The sequence below is a fragment of the Rattus rattus genome, chromosome 9 (genome assembly GCF_011064425.1).
Source record: "Rattus rattus isolate New Zealand chromosome 9, Rrattus_CSIRO_v1, whole genome shotgun sequence".
NCBI lineage: Eukaryota > Metazoa > Chordata > Mammalia > Rodentia > Muridae > Rattus > Rattus rattus.
This window is the reverse complement of record NC_046162.1, coordinates 83,883,373-83,906,349: the sequence shown is the minus strand read 5'-3', so window position 1 is coordinate 83,906,349 and position 22,977 is coordinate 83,883,373.

Below are 22,977 nucleotides of genomic sequence, written 5' to 3'. Positions count from 1 at the left end.
AAAAACATAATAAGCAAAAAGCAGCGGGCACAGTCGAGAGTGCCCACTGGTCCTGCAAAGGACTGGAGTTCGGTTCCCAGCACCCCCACTTTGGAGAGCTCACAACAGCATGTAACTCCAGGTCCAGGGGATCTGAGCTACCACCAACGTACCTAGCTTTCCCTCCAGACATCATGTGCTGTCATCCAGCACCAACAGTATGACTTAAACTCAAATTGTGTTAAATGTGGCAAAGGAGAGCTCGGAGACTCGAAAGGTCTTTAATATAATCTGTGTGCTGCAAAACATGATGGACCTCGAGAACACGAAACTCTGAAATATAGGCTGCTGTCAGATGTTTTTAAGTACCTTTCGGGTAATCTGTCAGCCCAGTGTGTTTGCCACATGCTCCAGGGGAAGTCTGCTGACAGGTCCTTTGATTTTATGAGAAGTCGCCTTGTTGAGCGGTTGCTTGTAACCTCGTGTGGATGTACTGTGAGAGCACGTCTTCCTAAGAAGGGCAAGGGGCTTTGAGTTTCAGGTTATTCGTTTGTATTTCTATGTCTTTATTTCTTCTTGGTGCTGGGGGTTGAACTCAAATCCCCCAGCAAGGCACAATCTTTATTATTGAGTCACAACCAGGCCCGAGGCTTGAAAAACTCTAACCTTTTGAAGGAACAGAGGGAGAACTGGACATTAACACAGATCTGGCTGCTAGGTGCTCTGTGTTTTCATACCCGAAGCGGTCGACGGAATGTGAGACTAGGAGAAAACTCTAAGTAACTCAGACAGAGCCCGGCGTTCCAGGAGAGGGAGAGTAGAAAGTTCTGGGCCAGTCTCAGCTACACAGTGACTTCCAGGCCAGTATCTAATACCCTGTCTCAAAACAACAAAAACAAAAGCAAAAACCGTATGATGGTGACTTTACCCCACTGAGAACGTAGCTTTCCTCAAAGAATAAGAAACCCAAAGGAAGCTAGGTGGTGGTGTATACCTTTAACCCTGCAACTTGGAAGGCAACGGGAGAAGACCTGTTCCACAGTTCCTTTGAGCCTAGCCTGGTCTACCCAAGGGGAAAAAAAGTTGATTAAAAAAACAGGAGGGTCTGGAGAGATGGTCCAGTGACTAAGAGCGATTTCAGCTCTTGCGAAGGACCTGGGTTTGCTTCTCAGTACTCCCATAAAGCAATTCACAATCACTTCTAACTCTAGCTCAGAGGTCAGATGCCCTCTTGTGGATTCCTCGGGCACTGCACTCATGTATACATACACGCACGCTATAAAGTAAATCTTAACAAGGGAAAAAGCAAAGAAGAAAAGAAAGAAAAGAAACAAAGAAGGGGCTGGAGAGATGGCTCAGTGGATTGCTCTTCCAGAGGTCCTGAGTTCGATTCCCAGCCACCTACACGGCAGCTCACAACTGTCTGTAAGTAACCTCAATTCCAGGGGATCTGACATCTTCACACAAGCAAATATGCTGACAAAGCACCAATAAACATAAAATAAAAATAAACAATTTAGGGTTGGGGATTTAGCTCAGTGGTAGAGCGCTGGCCCTGGGTTCGGTCCCCAGCTCTGAAAAAAGAAAAGAAAAAAAAAACAATTTATAAAAGAAACAAAGGCCTTCAGTCCAAGGCTAGCAGAGTGATGTCAGCACACACATGCCACCGCCACTGCCACCACCATGATTAGTTTGTAGCTTTTGTTTTTATGGTCACAAGACAATCACTGAACTACTTAGGTGTTAGGTGCATGTCCTAATCAAAATAGAAAAAGATGGCCAAGAGACCAAACTTATTGGAGAACTTTTTCCAGGTCCCTGGGTGCTGCTGTCTATGTCTTTTTTGCAAAACTGGTATGCTTGGTCTTTTACCTGCAGAAGGCAAAAATATCTCAAAAATAAGATGGCTATAAGTAGCTATGGGGACTTAACAACCAGGCTCTTCCTCAGCTACATGAATGCCAGGACATCTTCAGTGGTGATTCCAAAAAGGGACGTCTGAAAGGCTTGGAGATGGCTCAGCGGTTATGAGCACCCACTGCTCTTACAGACAGACCTGAGTTCAGTTCTCAGGGTCCTATTTTTTTTTAATGTATGTGAGTACACTGCAGCTCTCTTCAGACACACCAGAAGAGGGTATTGGATCCCATCACAGATGGTTGTGAGCCACCATGTGGTTGCTGGGAATTGAACTCAGGACCTCTGGAAGAGCAGTCAGAGCTCTTAACCACTGAGCCATCTCTCCAGCCCCCATCTCAGGGTCCTACCTTAGGCAGCTCACAACTGCCTATGACTCTAGTTTCAAAGAATCCAATGCCCTTTTCTGGCCTCCATGGGTACCTAACAGGCATCAGTGCACATACATGCACACAGACACACAAAGAGAGAGAGAGAGACAGACACACACACACACACACACATACACACACACACACACCCCAAATGAATAAATAAATCTTTTTTTTAAAGGGGAAATAGAAAATTATAGTAACAGGTTTAGTTTAAAAATAAAATGAAATTAAAAGTTAAAAAAAAAAAAAAAAACTCAGACCAGGGGGTGTGGGGGGATTGGGCCGGTCGGGGATGCTTGGCCAAGGAAGAAAAAGAAGGCCCTGGGTTCCACCTCAAAAAAAAAGAACCAAAAAAAAAAAAAAAACAAAACAAAAAAACATTAAAAAAAAAAAAAAAAAAACAAAGTGACACTCTATTTTACTCTCTTTAGATTATGTTGTTGAAGGCCAAGTAGCAAGTCCAGGGGGCTTCAGGAACGAACAGATGTGCTAAGGTCCTGTTGTCTCTCAGTGGCTGTCTGTAATTCCATCAGAACGGAGTGGTGGGTTATCCCTCCCTCGGTGACCTCCCCACCTGCCACAGTTCTTCCTCCCTTAATAAACCCTAATAAACATACATTTGCTATGGGGGAGGGGGAGGCAGGGGGAGGCAGAGAGAAACAGGGACACAGAGACAGAGAGGGAGAGAAAGGGAGAGAGAGAGGGAGAGGGAGAAAGAGAATGGAATCACTTTTTTTTTTTTAAATAACTCAATCTTGAGTAAAGAGTCACATTCAGTAGAAACGGTCCCCTTTGTGAAGATTATCCTAAGCCAAGTTCATATTCAGGGAGCTTGGACAGACTAGCCTTGGTAGCTAGAGCAGACCAGCACCACCTCAGTGATTTTAGTGACTTCAGTGAGCTAGTTTTAAGTCACTTGAATTAGATAATGACAGCAAACAGGAGGTTATGGTACCAGATGTGGGGCAGGAAGCATCCTGTCTAAAAAAAAAAAAAAAAAAAAAAAAAAAAAAAAAAAAAAAAACAGAGAGAGAGAGAATTATTATTATTATGCTGTTACATTGAGTATCTTACTTATAAATGTAAGTTTAAGTTTTAAATCATAGTAATGATACCACCTTAGATTCTTGTCCTGAAAGGCAAAACACATGTGTGCAGGTTTCTCTAATAATAATAAATAAAAATGTTGTGGGTAAAGGCACTTGCCGCCAAGACTGACAACCAGAATTCAATCCCAGGACCCTCAGGGTTAAAGGAAAAAACTAACTCTAAGCCCCAAAGCAGTGGTGATGGGTGTCTTTTATCCCAGCACTCAGGAGACAGAGGTAGGCAAATCCCTGTGAGTTCCAGGTCATCCTGGTCTACAAGGATGGTCTACAAGGTCTACCCTGTGGTCCTGGTCCAGGACTACAAGACTACAAGGGCTACACAGAGAATTCCTGAAGCAAACAAACAAATAAAAATAAAAGTTGTCCTCTGATCTCTGCATGTGTGCTGTGGCACACTCTCATAGATGTGAATGGCATGTGCACACAATCGTGAACATGTGCCCACTGAGAAAAGGGTTTAGAGACCCCAGCCACACCGTTTGGAGTGTGTGGTACCTAAAACTGCTTTGCTGTGGACCAGGTAGAACCAGGACTATATGGCCCTAAAAGTCTAAAACAGAACCTGGACCTCACAAGGATGGACTCGTCTTTACTTAGCATATACTTGGTGCTCAATAAATGCTTCTTTTCTTTGTCTCTAAGGATTGTACCTATTGCCTCGTGTGTGCTCTCTAACACAGAATTATATTCGCAGACTGTTTTTTACTATTTATTTTGAGACAGGGTGTCACTATGCTGCCCAGACAGGCCTCAAACTTGATATTCTCCTGCCTCAGCCTTCTGAAGAGCCAGGGTTACAGGCCTATAACGCTGGGTTCAGCCAATAACTGCTCCTGAAGCTAGCGGGTGAATACATTCGATGTTTTCTAGCAGCAAGAGACACATTAACAAAGTAGCTCTCTGTGGACTTCTAGGTATGGTCATCCAGGCTAATAAGTCTAAGCCAAAACACTTCACACGTTCGTCCCCCGTTATCCAGCACTCGCTTGATGGAGACCACATGCCTTGAAAGGGTCTCGTTAGTGTGTCACGATTCCAGAACGCAAATAGCCCTTGATCCAAGTTTGCAGAGTCGGCCTTGGAGCTAAATATGCCTCACTGACATGTTTTATTTGGCCCACAGAATGCTGCCTTTTTTTTTTTTTTAAAGCAACATTAGCTGCCAACACTTCAAAAGAAAGAGACTTCACAGAAGAATCCAGACTCCCAGCTCTTTAGAAACGGAGAGATCTGGCCATGCAGGTGCACCATTTCATTAAACTCATAACCACCCATGGCTCAGCAGCTGTTGCTTCCTTAGCTGAGGCGCGGGCTCTTCTTTACCACAGCACCCAGCACTCCTTACATTCCTATCCGTGCTGTTCCCAGGCAGGTATCTTATAGGCTTGGCCTTTCCCTCACCATTTGTACGGGGAGGGGGGGGGGTAGGGGCATTTGCTACCGAGGCGCCTCATCTGCAGCACTGGCTGGTAATGCTATTGTTTGCCTCACTTTCCTGCTTGAAAACAGATGTCCACACAGGTATGGTACATTCCTGGGCAGCCTGGTTTACATAGTGGAGTGCCAGAGCTACACTGTGAGGCCCTTTTTCGAAAAAAAGGGTAGAGGGGAGGGAGAGGAGGAGGGGAGGAGGAGGAGGGGAGGGGGAGGAGGGGAGGGGGGAGGAGGGGAGGAGAAGGAGGGGAGGGGAGGAGGAGGAGGAGGAGAAGGAGGGGGAGGAGAAGGAGGGGGAGGGGGAGGAGGGGGAGGAGGAGAGGCGGCACATAGGCTTGGTTGCGCTCTTTGAGACCCTGTCTCAAATAAACAAATCATTATTTAAAAGGGTAAAACTGGAAAGGTTGGCAGAGCTCTCTGACTGGCACCTGCTCTTTCCTTTTTCTAACAAGCCTCCCTTCCCATCAGCTCTAGCCGCCCACCTCATCGCCAGACTGTTATTTCCCTTAAACCTAGGGTACCTTCTCCCCAGCTCCCCCCACTTCCTTCCTCTCCCAGTAAACAAGCACGCTGGTCCCTCTCTGCCTTCAGAGTTTTACCGTTAATCACAGGGAAACAGACAGGAAATAACAAAGAAGACATTGCGAAGTTTAAGAAGCCTTGACAGTCTTAGTCACAGCCCTGCCTCGGGGAATGAGCGCTCCTCGCTTTGCTCCCGGGGCCTCTCAAAGCTGGTGGGATGGGCAGAGAGGGGCTGTAAGGTGCAGCTGAGAAAGAAGCAGCAAGAGGAGCTCTGCCTTGACTCGGAGCAGCCGTTAGGTGGCGGCACAAGGCACATCTTTCCAGGTCTTTCCACAACAGACAGGCCAAAGTGAGGCACCTTTTTTCTAGGAAGGGATAACCTAGTACCATATCAGGGCAGGCATTTGGGCTGAGACCAGCGAAACAGTGAGTCAGCCAAGGCTCCCCGTGACACTGTGCTGTCCGGCAGCCAGCTGGGCCACGCATGTGTCTGCTTCCTCTGGTAGAAGATTCTACGGCAGACCTTAGGCCCCATAGAATATTTCCACCCTAACATCTAGATTTTAACTTTTATTTAAACGGGTTTTTTTTTCTAGTTTTGTTTTTGTTTCTTTGAGACAGCATCTCATGTAGCCCAAGCTGGCCTCAGACTCCCTGTTTGACCAGAAATGACCTTAAATGACTGATCTCATTGCTTCTGCCTCCAAGTGCTGAGATTAAATGAATACCACCCGACACCTTGCTCTTATAGACAAACCACCCGAAGCCCAGACATTGGTCCGCCCTCCTGTTGGTTTTGGGCTACAAATCCATTCCAGTGTGGGTATGGCTTCACTAGTGTCAGCCGAGTATCTGTCTGCCTGCCTTCTAGTTTCAAAGTATTTATTGAAGTCTAGTTGGTGTAACTAAATTACCACTAACTTGAGCCAGGCATGGTGGCAAAGGTCTGGAATCATCACTAGGGAGGGGGAGGAGGATAGAAGTTCAAGGCCAGCCTCATCTACATAGCAAATATAAGACTGGATATAACAAGATATAAAAAGACCTTGTGAGGTGCAGGCAGACAGAAGGATCAGGAGTTCAAGGCTATCTTTGGCTATTCTCGTGGGCTATAAAGCAAGTTCAAGGTCAGCCTGGGCTATGTGATACCTTATCTCTGGGGTAAAGACTTGGGGGACTAATTTGATTTTTCCTAGTTTCTAGTGTGAAACCAGGGGAGAATCTTTGCACATGGTAGAGCAGGGGCTCATGGGACACAGGTAAAGAAAAACAAGCTTTCTTTCTGCCTCCGGCTACCTAATCCACTTGGGAGAAAAGTGAGAGCCTACAGTCCAGAGAGCAGGAGTCTGCAATCTCAGCACTCCATGCTGGGTGGAATGCAAGCCTTTTTAGGGAAGTAGCTGGTACAATCGTGGTTCTTATCAAGAGTGGCCTAGCATTACAGGGCTGGGCCACGCACACCCAGAATAGCTCACCAGTCCTCTCAAATTACATCAGTAAAACCAAATGTATTCCTAGAATTAAACACAGGCTCAAGCCACTGCCCCATAACAAAACTACGTCCTCAGGCTTCAACTAATTTAGGGGACAGGTCAGTGATCAAAGCAGAGAAAGACCTTATTATAAGGTAGCATTGGCTTGAAGGCTCTGGCCTCAAAAGGAAAATTTCCCTAGAAAACAACTTTACTGGTTTTACAAAAATAAAAAATAAATAAAAGCAAGTTGGGAACTCCCAGCAGGCGGACCCTGAGACTAAGTCCCAGAAGCAGCATCAGCTATCCCTCGATGGCCACTTGAATGCACATTATGCAGGGATTTCCTGAGGCCTCAAAGAAAGGGAGCCTCTATGTTGGAGCCTCAGCAGGGCGGTACACATTTGTAATCCCAGGACATGGGAGGCTGAGGCTGGAGGGTAATGAGTTTGAGGACCAGCCTGGGCTACATAGAGACTTTCAAGCAAACCTAGGCTATAAGCAAGACTCTATCTCCAAAAGGTGAAACAAAGTCCTTACTGGCTTATGCTTGGGCAGGGCACTGGATATAACTTGTGAGGTGCAAGCAAACAGGAGGATCGGGAGTTCAAGGCTATCCTTGGCTATTATCTAGTTTAAGGACATCTGGGCTACTTGTGACAGTTTCTAAAAAAAAGGACGCTACTTTAGGCTACCCAGGAGAAAAGACCACCAAGACGAGAACATCATACTTCCTTTGCTAAAACAATCCTTAACTTAAGGAGTATAGATTCTAGAACACAAACCAAACACGCGGAAAATGGCATTAAGAAATACCACATTGGGAAAAGAGTAAACAAAAACACAAAACAACAAAATAAAAAAGAAATACCACATTAGTGCCAGCGAGCTGGCTCAACAAGTTGTCCTCAGACTTACACACACACACACACACACACACACACACACACACACACAAATACACACACACACCATACATACACACACATACAAATACACACACACACCCCATTCACATACCCATACACACACACACATACAAATACACACACATCCCATACACATACCCATACACACACCACACACACATACAAATACACACACACCCCATACACACAACACATACATACATACCCACACATACACAACACACACACACCCATACATACACTGCATACATACCCCATATACACACACACCATACACACACATACCCCATATACATACACACACATACACACATACCCCATACACACATACACACCCCATACACACACATACCCCATAAACACACACATACACACACATGCACACACACCATACACGCACATAAATAAATGGTTTTTTGTTTTGTTTTGTTTTTTTGAGATTTTGAGACAGGATCTCACTGTGGAGCTCTAACTGGCCTGAAACTCTCTATGTAGACTAGGCTGACCCCTCAAACTCACAAAAATCCTCCTGCCTCTGTCTCCAGATGCTGGGATTAAAGGAATTATTGAAGATGTTAACGCAGTGGAAGGCAGCTTAAAGAACTCATAACCACCCCCCACCCCCCCATCTGTTGCCTTTTGTCCTCTTTCTAAGGGAATTCAGGGTATGGCTTCCCTCTTGTTCATTCATGAGGCCTCAGTTTCCATTTCCAGGATTTAAAAAAAGATGAAAAGAAACAAGAATGGTCCCAGCTACGGGAGCTCTCTAATAAGCCCATAGCACATGCTAAGGGGCATGGAACGCACGGGGGCGAGGGGGGGGAGGGAGGAAGGGCATTCACTCCACGTGACAGAGTGGAGTCAGTCTGGGAGGTGGCAAGTCGTAGATTCCAGGCAGTTGCCTACAAACGTGCTAATGTTTCCCGCACGTTCCCAGGCTTTCTGGAACCCTTGCTGTCACCTGCTGCCTCCTCATAAACCTACCCATGGAGCCAAACCTTCTGGCTGGACACTGGATCTCCTGGAGATTCATCAAATGCATACACCCAAGTACAAACTGCTGTGTCTTTAGCTTCATCCAGGCAGGTCCTGGCCCCTTCCCACCTTGTGTACTTGGCCGTCCTGTAGTTCTTTTACTTCTTCTGAGAGTGTGGTAAATGGATGCTCCTTCTGTATGCATTCTTCCAAATCAACGGAGCCCCTCAAAGAGAAGTGAAAATCTCCATAAACGCCCTTAGTCAGATCCCATGAATGATTAGCCCAGAAGTGATCATCCTTGAGGACCAGGCCTTACTGTGAGAACCGGCACGTTGGTCTTGTTTCCCTATCTTTGGTCTAGATTATTTTTCCCCAAAGTGAAAGCAGTTTCATGAAAGATGAAACCCAGAGTTTTAGCGCCGGCTTTTCAAATGAGCTGGTGTGATTGTTACCTTCTCCTCCCAAGGGACTCTGACAACCCGGGGTTGTCCTGGAAGTGAAATAGTAGGGAAGAAATGCAGAATAGCAGCAGGCAGTGTTGATGCCCAGGCCTTTAATCCCAGCACTGCAATCAGATCTCTGAGTTCAAGGCCAGCCTGCTCTACAAAGTGAGTTCCAAGACACCCAAGGCTACTAGGAGAACCCTGTCTCAAAAAGAAAAAAAGAAAGGAAGGAAGGAAGGAGGGAAGGGAGAGAGGGAGGGAGGGAGGAGAATAGAGAGAAGGAGATAGGGAGCACTCGGACCAGAGTTCTTCCACTGGATGGCTAAGGGAAAGAATGCAAAAGGAGATTCCAGAAGTCAGGGTTAAGAGAAAGCTGTCAACATTTGTGGGAGATAATACCCTTACATCTCTCTCTCTCTCTCTCTCTCTCTCTCTCTCTCTCTCTATATATATATATATATATATATATATATATATATATCCCCACAGTGAAGTCCATGTGTGTGCACGTGTGGTGGGCCAGGCATTGATGTTACATGGATAGATGCCTTCCTCAAACACTCTCTATTTTATTTTCTAAGACAATTATTCTCTTGCTGAACCAGGAGCTCGCTGATTCGGTTAGACTGGCCAGCAAGCCGCAGCAAGCCGCAGCAAGCTGCAGGGATTCTCCTCTCCTGCCCCCCCACCTCTCAGCACTGTGATTACCAGCACCCAGGTTCCATATGGGCACTGGGAGAGCCTAACTCGGGGGCTCAAACTTGCACAGCATGCACTTTACTGACTGAGCTCCCCCCAGCCCCCCTAAGGCTTTAGAATGGGTCATACAGAAGCTCAGCTGCCCCTCCCTTTGGATGAGCCCGGCCCTTCTGAGAAATGGATGAAACCAGGGTGGGGCGAGCTTGGAGACTGCTGAGCCCTGTCTGCCCTGGGCTTTGGGGCTGCACTTGTTTCTGCCCAGCAACACTGGCGGGGAGGCAGGCCTCACTGGCCCAGGGCGGCCAACTGTGCATCTCTGTCAGAGCCTATCAGCAAACTGCCTGTCACCAGCTTCCCAGCAGACTGTGGGGGGAAGAAAGGCTCCTACATTCACAGAGATAATTTGGGTGGCTAGGAATAGCATCGGGGAAGAGAAGGGTATCACCACATCAATTCTTGGTCCTCACAAATGAATGTTTTGGCTCCAGTTCTGGGCCTGAAGCCCCCCCTTTAGGAAAGATTCATCTTTCTCAATGAGAGTCACCCAGAGACTTGACAGATTAGAGAAAAACCAGAGATGAGCATCCCTTAACTGGGATTCCGTGTCCATTCGGCATTCTAGATAATAATGTGTTTAAGCCGGGAGGGCTCTGCGTGTCTGTCAAAAATGCTGGTTCTGAGGGAATCTTTCTTTTTCTCTTTCTCTCCTGAGACAAGGTCTCAGTGTGTAGCTCAAGCTGGCCTAGAACTCTTGGCCTCCCATCCTCCACCTCCTGAGTGCTGGGTTTTCACATGTGAGCCACCATGCCCAGCAAATAGATGTTCTTAAAGGACTCAGAGTGGTGGCACAGGTCAATAACCACAGCACTCGAGGGGCTGAGGCAGGAACCTGAGCTAACAGAGGGAGCCCCTGTCTCAGTCCTAACCCTGAGTGATTCTTCAGCTGAGTTTGGTGCTGTCTGCCTACAGGAGTCCTGGCTACTCGGGAGATCCGGGTGGTTGGAGTCATTTGGCCCGTGAGTTTCTTAGACAAGGCTGCACAACTTATTAGGACTCTGTCTCAAGAACAGGAGGTGGGTCCGGACTCTTCTTACTGTAAAAGGTAGAAGCAAGCTCGAACGTTTGGATGAATGATAAAGTACAATGAGTGCGGGCCGTAGAATACCTTTAGGCTTCAAAAAGGAGAGAAATTCTGCTCCAACATGAATGAGAAGAAATAAATGCAAGGAAAGAAAAAATGCCACAGCACCGATACAAGGAGGAAAATCAACTCATAAGACAAACTACGATGAGTGAAATAAACTAGCTATAAAGAGACAGGTACTGCTGGGTGGCACAGGCCTTTCATGCCAGGCAGTGGCAGGTGGATTTCTGAGTTCGAGGCCAGCCTGCTCTACAGAGCGAGTTCCAGGACAGCCAGAACTATACAGAGAAACCCTGTCTTAAGAAAACAAAACCAACTAAACAAAAGACAAGTGTCATAGAGTTCACGGATACCTGGAATCGTCCAATTCAGAGAGACTCAGTGTGCAGTCATGGTCAGGGGTGCTGACGGGCAGTCGCTGTGTAACTGTACTGCAGTTTAGAATGATGACAGCTCTCTGTTGGCATGGTGCTGCAGGCCCAAAACCACAGCACTCAGGAGGTAGAGGCAAGAGTGTCGGGAATTTAAGGAAACTTTGACCTACACTGAAGTGAAGTTCAGTGACGGCTTCTTTGGAAAGCCGGTCGGACGGTGTTTCATTTTGCTGGGGCAAACACCTGAAGGAACATTTCATTAAAGTGGACACAGGTGTGAAAGGCTAAGGCTGACCCGTGAAGGAACGTTTGGCTGAAGCAGACACAGGAGAGAGGACGTTCTGCTGAAGCAAGCACGTGATAGGACAGGTGATGAAGGATTCTTTGCTAACAACACTCATGTGTTGGTCCGCCATAGAGAGAAACACACACACACACACACACACACACACACACACACACACACACACACACAAAACCTTCTGTGTGTGCTAAAGTTTGTTGCCCCTTCCAAAGACTCAGGCTGATTGGATGCTCGTGCTGAGGAAAGGCATGTGGAAGACACGTGATGTTTGGAGGGTTACACAGGAGACAGAACTTGTCTTGCTGGTAGAGCTAGCTGTGCAACCCTTGTGGGTCTCCAGTCTTCGCTGATCTTCAATTCCCTGAGAAAGGCACAGCTGAGAACTTCTCCTGGTGTCGCTGTTGGTCTCTCCTGCTGACTCGAGCCAAGGCTGAGGCCTGGCTGTCTCCATCAGACCATGTCACCACTGTTGCTAACCCAATGCCACCGAACTGGACTGCTAGTGTATCTGTGAGGTGGTTGCGAGTGGATCGAGCTGCCACTGTCTGCTAACCTGTGAACTGGACTGCTGATTTCCAGACAACACAGATGGGAGATGCTCCAAAGAACCATTTCCAAACAAGTCCACTTTTCTTTTCCACTACCTTTAGTGGGTTGTGGGCTCTAAGCATTTAAGAACCATCATTAAAAATAAGGTTTGAAAATAATTAAAGGTTACATCCCACAATGAGCCGAAGGGTAGACTCAGTTGTAGGAAGATCCTGCCAAAAACAGAACCAGCAAAAGGGTGGTGCTGCTGCAGAGGTGGCTGAAGGTTAAGAGTGTGCATTGCTCCTCCAGAGAACCTGAGTTTGGATGCCAGCATCCACATCGGGCTGGTCACAACCACTTGTAAGTTAAGCTTCAGGAATCTAACATCCTCGTCTGGACTCCTCTGGCCCCCACAAAAGCCATAGCTTAAAAATAAGTGGGGCTGGGGATTTAGCTCAGCGGTAGGCGCTTACCTAGGGCGCAAGGCCCTGGGTTGGTCCCCAGCTCGAAAAAAGAACAAAAAAAAAAAAAAAAAAAAAAAAATAAGTATAGTGACCCAGGCAATAATACTGTCCACGTTTAATCCCAAAGCTTGAAAGGGGAGGCAGAGGCAGGAGGATCTCTGTGAATTCAAGGCCAGCTGGGTCTAGATACTGAGTTCCAGGATAGCAGAACTATAGACAGATCCTGTCTCAAAAAACAAAACAAAACCAAAACAGGTAGGATGGTGGCAGCACAGGCCTGTTGCAATCCCAGTTGCTCTGTGAGGCAGAGGCAAGAAGGGTCATAAGTTCAAGGTCCACTAAGGCTATAGAATGAGTTCAAGACTAGCCCGGGCAACTTAGTAAGACCCAGTCTCGAAATAAAAATATCTAAATGGGGGTTGGGGATTTAGCTCAGTGGTAGAGCACTTGCCTAGCAAGCGTAAGGCCCTGGGTTCGGTCCCCAGCTCCGAAAAAAAGAAAAGAAAAAAAATATCTAAATGTCACTAAGTGACAGAGTACTTACCTAGCATGTAGAAGGCCTTGGATCCAATCCCTGGTACTGATTTTTATTTTTAATTATTTTTCTGAAAAGCTTTAAAAAAGGAGTAGAATTTACTTCCGGTCATTAATTTGTGCTCATAGAAGCTAACAAAGGGAGCATATGTCAATCAGCCATACAAAACAACGTGCAGATTGCAATGCTGAACCATAAAGATTACCAGAGAGGCAGTTTCCGATCTTGTAGATCAGAGCTTTTCAAGCCCAGTGGGCACGGGTGTCATTCTGACATGTCTTAAAAACACAGACACCGATGTGGGAGACTGAGGGAAGGGCTGGAGGTTTCTGTTTGTGCAGCCGGTTCCCGGATGAGGCTGAGTCTGCTGATGCAGGGGCCCATTATTAGTGATGTATAGACTTCTCTCTGCAAATAAGATCCCTGCTCACCCCTTGTGGGATCCCAGCTCCCTTAAAATCAGAACGTAGGCAGGTTGGGACGGGAGGAGGATCTCTGGGTGATGTGAATTATTTCTGGAATCCTCTGGCTTTGTCTCTTATTGTCACCTAAGCTCAGGTTGCAGGCTGGCATGGGGCTCACGCCTGTATTCCCAGTACTTGGCAATGCTAAGCTTCAGGCCAGCCTGAGCAACATGATGAGACCCTGACTTAAAAACCCAAAGCCTGGAGATGTATCTGAGGAATAGAGTACTTGCCTGGCTAGCATGCCCAGGGGCCACCGTCTGATCCCCCTCATGGGTGGGATTTGAGTGTCAGGGATCTTCAAGGCCTAACTTTTCTCCACACCAAAGCATGAGCGAACCATAAACAAAGCCCTGCCTTTATCCTCTCTAGGTATAGCCAGATCGGCTGTGATTTGAGAATGCAAACAGAAAGGAAGGAACAAAGGTCAGGACGAAGTAAGAGAGGGAGAAAAGACAGAAAAATGTGTATGCAATTTAATCTTTATTTTATGAGTGTTTTGCCTGTATGTGTGTCTGGGAATTACTTGCATGCAGTGTTCATGGAAGCCAGAGAGGGCTTCAGATCCCTTGGAGCTGGAGTTACAGTTGGTTTTGAGCCTCCACGAAGGAGCTGGGAATCGAACCTGTATCCTTTGGAAGAACAGCAAGAGCTCTTAACCATTGAGCCATCTCTCCAGTCTCATAAAAATAAAAAATATGTATAAACCACAAAGGAGTAGCACAGCCAGATGGCTCAGTGAGTAAAGGGGCTGCCACCAAGTCCGAAATAGATCCCTGGAACCCATGCGGTAGGAGACACATGCCCCACCCCAAATTGTCCTCTGACCTCCGCACTTGTGATGTTTGAGTCCCCACCCCCACCTCCAGCCCCTCTCTCTCCCTCTCTTCCTTCCTCTCACTGAGGATTGAACTAGAGAATTGTGAATGTCAGGTAAGTAGCACTCAGCTACACCCCAGCAAGATCAAACTCTAGGAAGGCCACAGGGGTCTACAAAGCCACCCGGTGCCCACCTCTCCCCATTCATCGCCTGTATCCATCCTCTTCTTTGTACCCTGTTCAGCTACACTAGGTTCCATTCTTTGTTTTTACAGTTTTTCTCCCTTGGATCTGAACCCTCATCCTCCATGAAGCACCTTGAAGACATTGGTTCTTTTTCTTTGTTCAGTTGGTTGGTTTGATTTGAGGTGTGTGTGTGTTTCATTGGTTGGTCTTTTTCAAACAGGTCTCTCAGTGTAGTTCTGACTGCCCAGGAATTCCTGTGTAGACCAGGCTGGCCTTGAGCTCACAGAGCGCCATCTGAATCTACCTCCCGAGTGCTGAGGTTAAAAGTGTGTGTCGCCATATCCGGCCTTGGGGAGAGAGGGTGAAATAGGGTCTCTAAGGTAGAAGGTAGTAAATCCTGGCTCGAGGTTTCTACTTAAGTTCCCGGATGAAAGACACAAACAACCTCTATATGTACAATAAGCCTTAACAGCACAGGAGCTGGGCAGATGTCTACCCTCCCCGCTGTTAGAGTCTACTTTCCTATCCATAACCCCGAGTTACTACTTACTGTGTCATCTGGACTGCTCTTGACTCCAATTGGCCAACCCTCAGGGCCATGTTCTCTTGATTCCTAACTCACGGTGGCTTCTCCTTCCTCCTCCTGCACTCTTCTCCCTCATGGTTCTCCTCAGACCTCAAGCCTAGGAAACCTAAACCCTACCTATGTGTCTTCTGCCCAGCTATTGGCTGTTGGCATCTTTATTTACCAATCAGAAATAACTGGGGGGGGCAGGGTCACTCAGTGTTCTCTTGGGGGCCCAACAGTAGCATTAAAATACAAGCAGCTTTAGGCCAACCCACTGCAGGTCTCCCGGTTTTCCAGGTATTCCCAGGCTGCCTTGAACCCCTGATCCTCCTGAGTCCACGTCCCACGTGCTGATATTGTAGGTATGCACCCCGCCAACCCCTGCCTCATCTGGAAAGATTTCTAATCATGCTAGCAACCATGTTTCCTGCTTCTGCCCTGGGCCGTCTTCCATCGTCAGCTGGAGGCCGCTCTTACCTCACTGACAATCCCTGTTTAGATCCGCCGGACAGGGAGCTCCTTGGGAGAGGAGATGGCACCTTTTGTCCCTGGCACTCCCTAGGCTGTTTCAGATGCTCAGTGTTGAAAGGGTGAGCGAATGCAAAGGGTCCAGATGCTGAGCTGGGTGACATTTGAAGACTGCTCCGTTCCTAGAACACTATGAAGGTGGCCTCAGGATGACTTTTCCAAATGTCAAACAAATTACATCAATTTCTATGTTCCAGCCACTTCTATTGAGCGCTTCAATTCCGACAGACTACACTTGCACAGTATCCACACTCGGTAGTATTTAATATGGATGTCCTCCTGAAGACTAAGTGCAAAGAAATATGCATGGTGGTGGCAGCAGATTTTTAATAGAATTTGAAGATTAACACATCACCACATACACACACACACACACACACACACACACACACACACACACACACAATCCCCTGCTTTGGAACTGGATTTCTTTTTCCTTTTTTTAAAAAGATTTATTTATTTATATGTGAGTACACTGTCACTGTCTTCAGACACACCAGAAGAGGGCATCAGATCCCATTACAGATGGTTGCGAGCCACCATGTGGTTGCTGGGAATTGAACTCAGGACCTCTGGGAGAGCAGTCAGTGCTCTTAACCGCTGAGCCAGCTCTCCAGCCCTAATCCCAGCACTTGTAAGACAGAGATAAACATATCTCTGTGAGTTTCAGGCCACCCTGGTCTATGCAACGTGTTCCAGGCCAGCTACATTGAGACCAGGCCCCCAAAAAAATCCTTTTTAAAATTTTTATTTTAAAATTAATTAGGTGTATAATTAATTGGGAGGGGGGTATGCATTTTCATGCAGTGCCCTCAGAGGCCTGAAGATGGCATCAGATCCCCTGCAGCCGGGGTTACAGCTGGCTGTAAACTGCCGCGTGCGGATGCTGGGAACAGAATTCCGGTCCTCAGCAAGAGGAGTACGCATTTATAACCACTGAGCTCTCACTAACTCCGTGAGGAAGAACTTATTAAGTAAGAGCGAGGCGTGTCCACCGGATGTTGTGTGGATGCCTAAACAGTGTATAAAGTCTGTTACCATAGAGTGGAGGAGACTGGAGCTCTGTTCCCTCCGCTGCACAGATATTCATTCCCCAAATCTGTTTTTAAAAACTATGCAGCCCAGATTGGCCTTGAACTCACATAAGCCTCCTGCTTCAGCCTTTCCAGTGCCAGGATGGCTGGCAGGAGCCATCACGGCTAGCTTTTGCATTATTAACTCTGACCACCCAGTGGCTTGTCTTGCTGATTGGATCCCCCCTATTCTTACAAGTGTTTTTTTTTTTTTTTTGTTTTTTTTTTTTTTCCCCCCGTGGCTGGGGACCGAACCCAGGGCCTTGTGCTTCCTAGGCAAGCGCTCTACCACTGAGCCAAATCCCCAACCTGACCCCCCCTATTCTTGAGCTCATCCAGTTCGTTCTTTTTCGGCTTCAGTTGTTGAAGACCTTCTCGTCTGTCCTCTGGGTTAGTGAAATGGCACTCACATGACTTAAACCCCACCCACCTTTACAGGTCCTTCTTATGGCACACCCCAGAGCCTTGCATACCAAACTACTTACCACAACCTTCACACGCAATTGGCTCCTCTCTCAGGGGCTTTCCACTCTCCCCCGACACTCCCCACCCCTGCAAACTCATCCAGAACCTTCTTCCAGGTCACTTTCTTTATGAAGGCTTCACCTCTGAGCTCCGCGGTCGTGCCTGTCTCTGTTAGAGCGCTTGTCGTGCTATACGAGTTACGTCTACGTGCCTCCTCTCTGCTCAGTCTGAGCTTCTACCATATAAAAGCTCACTCACTTTGCCTTATGCCCAGCCTTGGGCATGATTTCAGGTAAAGTGAGCCTTCTATCGTGATTCAATGAGCGAACGACCAGATAAGAAAATCGATAAATCATCAATTATGATAGAAGCCAGTATAAGAGCAGCAGAAAAAGTATAGACAGTCTAGTGGGTAGAGTTACCTAATTAGAGAGATAGAGAGTATATTGTCCAGAGGGCTGGCTGATTGGATTCTCTTGGCCTAGCCTACTTGCTTAAGGCTAAGTCCAAGGTCAGTTCTCAAGCACAGCTCTTCCTCTCTAGAAATGAAACCAGTTCTACCTTTTCTATTCCTGGAGTCCAGGTTTGCTTGGACTGTACTATATCCCGAGTAGGCCCTGGAACTCCAGAGGCACGCCCTTAGCCTCCCACTGGTGTTACATACAGTCTTGTGTTACTGTAACCAACTTGCATATAGGGTTTTTTTTTTTTTTTTTTTTTTTTACTTATTCACTTCACATCCTGCCCCTGCCCCCCTTCCAGTCACCCTTCTCACAATCCTTCTCCCATCCCTCCTCCCCCTCTCCTCTGAGGTCTGGGGGCCACCCTGAGTATCCTCCCCCACCCTGGGACCTCAAGTCTCTACATGATTAGGCACTTCCTCTCCCAGGAGGCCAGAGGAGGCAGCCAGCTCCAAGAACATATCCCACAGACAGGCAACAGCTTTTGGGACAGCCCCTGCTCCAGTTGTTCCGGACCCACATGAAGACCAAGCTGCACATCTGCTACGTATGTGCCGGGAGGCCTAGGTCCAGCCCAGGTACAATCTTGAGTTGGTGGTTCAGACTCTGAGAGCCCAAGGGTCCGGGTTAGTTGACTCTGTGGGTCTTCCTGTGCAGTTGCTATCCCCTTTGGGGCCCACCGTCTTCCTCCTATTCTTCCGTAAGAGTCCCCAGCTCCATCCACTGTTTGACTGCTGATGTCTGTATCTGTCTGAGTCAGCTGCTGCGCGGAGCCTCTCAGAGGACAACGTGCTCCCGCCCGTGTGGCTCAGGAGTCTGATGGAGATGTGGCAGGAGAATAGAGGGCCCCCTGGGATAGCAGGCTGCTCAGGGCAGTTTGGCTTGGCCCAGAGGACTCAGAGCAGGGAAGCAATGTAGTTTCTTATAAAAATTTATCTATTGGTAAATATTTATTTTTAATTTCCTTTTGGATTTTTGTTGTTGTTTTTCCCAAAACAGGTTTCTCTGTGTAGCCCTGGCTGTCTTTAAACTCATTTTGTAGACCAGGCTGGCCTCAAATCCACAGAGATGCGCTTGCTTCTACCTCCCAAGTGCTGGGGCTAAAAGCATGCCCAGTTTTAGGAGGAAGGTTGGGGATGTTACACCCCACAGGCAAGCCTGGAGACCCCTACCCAGCGCTGTTTACATCTGGCACGGCAGACGTGATCCCAGCGCCCAGAGGTTGAGGTCAGAAGGATCCTAAATTCAAGGTCATCCTCAGACTCACGGCAAGGTTCAGGTTAACCTGGGCTCCGTGATCTCTCCAGAAACAGACTGCATGTCTCTCTGTGTACCTTTGTCCGTTAAGGGGAGGGTGGAGATGGTTGTGTGCCAATGAGTGTTTCACAGCGTGAGAAGCTGTCTTCTCACTAAGCTATGTACCCCCAGATCCCTGCTGTAGCGTCTCACATAAAATGTGCCTAAAAATGTTTGCTGACCAGCACTGGGGAGCCAGGGGCAGAGGCAGGCGGATCGCTGGAGAAAGCAAGGATTTCACAGGCATGGGTGGACAGTTCTGAGTGGCTTGGAGTGTTCGCACAGTTCCTGGGTCGGCACTGGTGATTCTTAAGCACCCTTTACTCTGCGCGTTTGGCTGCACCCTGGGGTTTCAGTTCACTGGAATCATATCTTGTTCACAGATCTTCTGAACTTAGAACACTGAGGGCCAGTGTATCTTCATGGCTCACGGCTCATATAGTGCTGATCTGCCTAGCATGGTTAATGATTAGCCCTTAAAACCACCAACTCTGTGTCCTTAAATCTGATAGAAATAACAGCCCTTGCTAATAGGTGGCCTAAGTGAGGTGACTTGCACATTTTTCCTTATGGACATCACCTCAGTGATTGTCCCAGCCTCTCTACGGCACATGTTATCTTCCTATTAAACAAAACAAACAAAAAACAAAACAAAAAAACAGAAGAAAGTTGGACATGCTGGCACATACCTGTGATCTCTGCACTCAGGAGGGGAGAAGCAGGATTTCCAAGTTAAGATGATCCTCAGTTACAGAACAAGTTTGAGGCTAGCCTGGGCTACACAAGAACCTATTTCAAAATCCCAGGAGACTAAAGTTGTCCCTCAGTTGGTAGACTATTTGCCTAGCATGCACATGGCCCTGGGTCTGCTGCATAATTCTAGCATGGTGATTCACTCAGGTGGAGTAGGACAGAAGAGCGAGATCATTTTCAAGTTCACAATAAATTTGAGGCTAGCCTGCTCTACAGGAGACTTGGTGCCAAGACTCCCCCTGCCCCGCCCTGCCCCCAAAATCAAAAAACTTTGAAACTAGTTTTCTCTATGTAGTCTAGACTGGCCTAGAACTCTCTATGTAGACCAGGCTGGCTTCAAACCCACAGAGACATTGTAATTAAAGGCACTTGCCACCATAGCCAGTGTGTGTGTGTGTGTGTGTGTGTGTGTATTTGTGTGTGTATGTGTGTGTACTTATATTTATATATATGTATATACATATTCATATATTTATATATATGTATAGTGTACAATATTTCATATTATGTATTTGTTTAATCACAGGGAAGGTAGGGGAGGGCAGGACCTCAGAACAGGAGAACCTAACCCAAGGACAACTCCCAAGGGAACAGATGAAGAAGCAATGTCTAGGGATGGAGAGAGAGAGAGAGCCCTTTACTCAGTAAAGAGCTTGCTTTGGAAGCACCAGGTCCTGAGCCCAGTCCCCAGAATCCATGTAAAAATGTTGAGTGCTACACACTCGGAAGCCCAGTGTAGCTTAAGAAGTGGCACAGGTCAGTGTTTCAAAGTGGGTGGGAAGAAGCGAGGAGGTGGTGGTGTATGCCTTTCATCCCAGCACTCAAGGGACAAAAGCAGACGGATCTCTGAGTTTGAGGCCAGCCTGGTCTACAGAGTAAGTTCCAGGACAGCCAGGGCTACACAGAGAAACCCAGTCTGCAGGTTTTTTGGTTTTTTGGTTTTTGTTTTTAAAGATAGGAAGAGTTTCTTAGGATGACATCCAAGGTTGTTCTGGTGTCTTCAAATGAGTGTGGGAACACACACACACACACACACACACACACACACACACACACACACACACACACACACACACCCATGCATATAAAACAAAACAAGGCAAGTCTATTAACCTCAACAGTGTTCAGAGAAACTGCTTTGAATAACACATGCACAGAATTTGAAATGCAAATGTCTGGCTTCCCAGGCCTGCACCTGATGCACCCAGGAGTAAGATGTCTCTGTTTTCTTTTCTTTCTGTCTTTTTTTCAGGCTGGCGGAGTAAGATATCTGACCAGGGCCTCCCACATATTTCAACAAATGTCCTGCTACTGAGTTGTACCCCAGCCCTCTATTTTCACCTCTTATTTTTGAGTCAGGGTCTTATCAAACTACCTAGGCTGTCTTTAACCCAGGCAGGTTTTAAACCTATCATCCTCCTGTCTCAGCCTCCTGAGTAGCTAGAACCACAGAGTGCACCACCAGGCCCATACACAGGGTAAAGGTTGTGGGATCGCTAATCACCATGTGTGGTTTTTTACTGACGGGATTGTTCACTTAGAGAACTCTAACTGTATTTTTCTTCTTCTTCTTCTGTCGTAGGCTGGAACTGCTCATGGTATTACTCACTCTCTTATTGTTATGATAAACGCCACGACCAAAAGCAACTTGGGGAGGAGAGGGTTTATCTTACACTTCCAGATCTCACTGCATCATGGAGGGAAGTCAGAGCAGCAACCCGGAGACAGGAAATTGGAGGTCAGGTCATGGAGGGGTGCTGCTTACCGGCTTGCTCCCCATGGCTTGCTCTGCCTGCTTTCTTATATAGAACCTAGGACCACCTGCCTAGGGCTGGCACCATGCACAGTGACTTGGGCCCTCCCCCATCAAACAAAAGCCAAGACAGTAACCCATGTACCTGCCTACAGGCCGATCTTGTTTTTTTTTTTTTTGTTTTTTTTGTTTTTTTTTTTTTGGAGCTGGGGGACCCGAGACCCAGGGCCTTGCACTTGCTAGCAAGCGCTCTACCACTGAGCTAAATCCCCAACCCCTACAGGCCCATCTTAAGGAGGCATTTTTTTTTTTTTTTCATTTAAGAATGCCTCTTCCCAGGCTAGAGAGATAGCTCAGCGGTTAAGAGCACTGACTGCTCTTCCAGAGGTCCTGAGTTCAATTCCCAGCAACCACATGGTGGCTCACAACCATCTATAACAGATTCTGGTGTATCTGAAGACAGCTACAATGTACTCATATATACTAAATAAATAAAATATTAAAAAAAAAAAAGAATCCCTCTTCCCCCCATAGGAAGAACAACAATATCAATTCACCCGTCACCCCAGAGACACCCCAGTCCCAGTGACTAAACCACCAACCAAAGAGTACACATGGAGGGATTCATGACTCCAGCTGCATATGTAGAAGAGGATGGCCTTATCTGGCATCCGTGGGAAGGGAGGCCCTTGGTCCTGTGGATGCTTATTGCCCCAGCATAGGAGGATGCTAGAGCAGTGAGGCAGGAGTTGGTGGGTGTTGCGGGGAGCACCCACATAGAGGCAGGGAGAGGAGGGAGGAGGGGAGGGGAGGTTTCAAAGGGGAAACCAGGAAGGGGGACACACTCCTGAACTCTACTCTGATTAGATCAGTGCTTTTCAACCTGTGGGTTCAGACCCTGATGGGGTTCAAATGACCCTTTCACACGGGTCACCTAAGATTATTCCGCATATCAGATATTTGTATTACGATTCATAACAGTAGCAAAATTACAGTTATGAAGTAGCAACAAAAATAATTTTACGGTTAGTCCTCTGCCTTAGTTTCTTTTCCTGTTGCCGTGATAGAACACTGATAAAGCTGGAGAGGTGGCTCAGAGGTTGATAGCGATGATGGTGGCCGCTCTTCCAAAGGGCCTGAGTTTAGTTCTCAACACCCATTTGGCAGCTCTCAACCATCTATAACTCTAGTTGCAAGGGCCCAGCCTCCTCTGCTCCAAGTGTACAGATGTTATGTAGGCAAAACACCCATATACATGTGTAGAATGGTCTTAGGCAACCCTTGTGAAAGGGTCGTTTGAACCCCATCAGGGTCTCCACCCACAGGTTGAAAAGCACTGATCTAATCAGAGCAGAGCTCAGGAGTGAGAGAAGCCAGTTAGGACTTGGGCTCTCCACTGCCTG